This window comes from Schistocerca cancellata, chromosome 12 (genome assembly GCF_023864275.1).
Source record: "Schistocerca cancellata isolate TAMUIC-IGC-003103 chromosome 12, iqSchCanc2.1, whole genome shotgun sequence".
In the NCBI taxonomy this organism is placed as follows: domain Eukaryota; kingdom Metazoa; phylum Arthropoda; class Insecta; order Orthoptera; family Acrididae; genus Schistocerca; species Schistocerca cancellata.
The window spans coordinates 88,461,903-88,464,477 of record NC_064637.1 but is presented as its reverse complement, the minus strand read 5'-3'; the positions used below and the strand labels follow the sequence as shown (position 1 = coordinate 88,464,477).

The 2,575-nt window shown below is 42.8% G+C and overlaps 1 non-coding gene across 1 annotated transcript; it reads right to left on the bottom strand.

The window, feature by feature from the left end:
• Positions 1 to 1,385: 1,385 nt before the first annotated feature.
• Positions 1,386 to 1,457, bottom strand: Trnat-agu (transfer RNA threonine (anticodon AGU)). The gene has a single exon. It is a non-coding gene; the product is annotated as a tRNA-Thr (tRNA).
• Between the last annotated feature and the right edge of the window lie 1,118 nt (positions 1,458 to 2,575).

The following is a 2,575-nucleotide window of genomic DNA, read 5'->3' as shown; positions in this document are numbered from 1 at the left end:
AGACACTACGTGAATGACTTGCTGCTTATGTATGACCCTCCGCTTAATGAAAGAGCCACAACACACAATCTTTCCACAAGCAATGTCTTAATGAGGAACCAGCTGCGTAATCGTTTGGTGTATTTGGAACGTAGATCATATTACTCCTATGGGATGTGTGCACTTGCGCTGAAATGGTAATTACATGTATGTCGAAGCATGTTGTGCGACTGATGTCAGTTTGACATCTTTTGCCCGCCACCTTGTGGTGTTGTAATTCTAATGGGCGGCGATATATAATCACAATATTATTTTGGCAGTTTTAACAACTAATGCAAGAGAGAGATCTTGACCCAGTATCGTCGCAAGATGACTTGGACCACAAGGTAAGGGTACAGTGCTTGTCAATATCGAATATACTTTTATTGTCAGTTCGCTAATCAATCAGAACTTGACACATTCGTAAGCAGGGAGTGTCCGTGATTCTTATTTATACAAGATTGTCTAATTCCGGCCTGCATATAGCCTCTCTTTATTTCCAAATAACAGGTTTGGCCCGGTTGCCCATCTTTAGATCATATGTTACAGTGTACCTCACCATGGTAACAAATGATCTGAAGATAGGCAGCTGTGCCGAAATCGGTTGTCTGAAAATAAAAAGAAGGTATGTGGAGACAAACTGGATAGTATTATGCAAACTTTCCTCATTTAGCAGTGAATAATGAAAGGATTATCGTGCGAAAAATTAATGTAAGTCAAGGCTTTGCAATTTTAAACACCGGTGTGGGACAGCAACCGTAGCGGAATGCCGTAAGCATAAAATAGCCAACGGGTTGCGACAAACTTTTACTTTTACCAGATTTCGGCACCGATTATGGGTGTCTTTATCAGAAAATTCACAATTGCATGTAGTAACTGACAGACGAACTTAAGAGCAATAATGATTCGTCATGTAAAATACTTCATTAAGATACATAAAACTTAAGACATTGGAACTGACATAAAGCTGGTAACTGCAAGTAAAACTATACCTACACGGAACAGCAACGTATACGTCGCTACGAGCTTGCGTGAGATAACAGTCACTGGAGGTGGCTTCAGACTAAGGGTCACAGTCACTATTTTTCATTGAAAAACCACACACATAATTAGTCTGCTTACAATTTTATGAAATTCTCAAGCCAACTTCGGTGGGGGAGTTTCCACGTAGAATTCATCACACGCTAAACGTTGCAGCGCACTTTGTTTCGAAGTGTTTCTTTCTTCATTTGAACCTCCTCGTTCTACCAAGTTTTAAAATCGAAAATACTTTGGAAGTGAAACTATATGGTTTCAGAGCCCTTTTCAAGTCTCAGACATCAATGATGTAATTATGAAAGCATAATGAGGCGACGAACGAAAGTCTGTACCAAGACCATGATTCGAACCCGGGTCTCCTGCTCACTAAGCAGATGCGCTAACCACTACGCCACCCTGGCACAGTGGCTTACTGTGGATACTGCCTGAAACCCAGACATGGCTGCTTTAATCGAATGAAACTACATAGTTCCAGAGACCTTTCCAACTCTTAAACGTGTATGATGTATATATGCAGACCGAAGTGACGAATGAAAATTTATACCAACACTGCCATTCGTTCACAGGTCTCGGTTCACTTGGCAGATGCGTGCTAGGTTAGTGCGTGCAATTGTGCAAAGCCACTGTGTCAAGATGGCGTACTAGCTAGTGCATCTGCCTAGTGAGGCGAAGATCTGGATTCGAATCCCAGCCTCGGTACAAATTCTCATTCTACTCTTCAGTCTGCATATATACATCATTCTTTGTAAGTATTTCACCTTACTGCAAACAGCATTTGTCCTTACCTGATGTTCACCAACAGTTTCTGTGGGAAGATTTTTAGATGCTATGGACTGATCACGGGCATTTTGAGTTTCGCTGTGGTCCAAGTAATAAGCAAATACATGGGCGTTTAACACTAGGGCATCATAGGTTCGTGTTGTCATTCTATCAACCCATTAACTGCATTACCGACTGGCCATTTGAGAACTGGGTGCGCCATTTCGTTTTAGCACCTCTAATGGCGAGCTGCGGTACTATTGCGTAGGGCATTTCATTGCGTACTACGCGCAGACACTTTGAAAAATTGTGTTACATTTGACCATGCGACCAGTCTAGACGAAAACAATTACATGGATCCCCCTCCCGCCCCCGGGAAGGGGAGGCATGGAGGGGATGGGGGACCTAGGTGTAACTATTTAAAAGAAATGACTTTTGGAGTGGGGACCCCAGCGTAATAGTAGCCTGCTGGTTGGGTCTCCGCATAACTCGAAAAGTACAATAGCAGTCCCGACCCGGCACTGCGTGAATAGAAAGGACATCTGTAAGGAAGGAAACATTACTTATAGTATAGAGATTACATTATACAACTCGGTATGAAGCTAACTTTCAAACAATGGTTAAACACAGTAAATTGGTTAACACGTAGACTTATTTTTGCTCACGAGCGTGAACTCACGACAGGCTCCTCACTTCTCACAGGTTAAATCCCCCCCTCCCTCCACCCCCCAACCGCTCCGGCGTTTCTCGAGAGTACAGT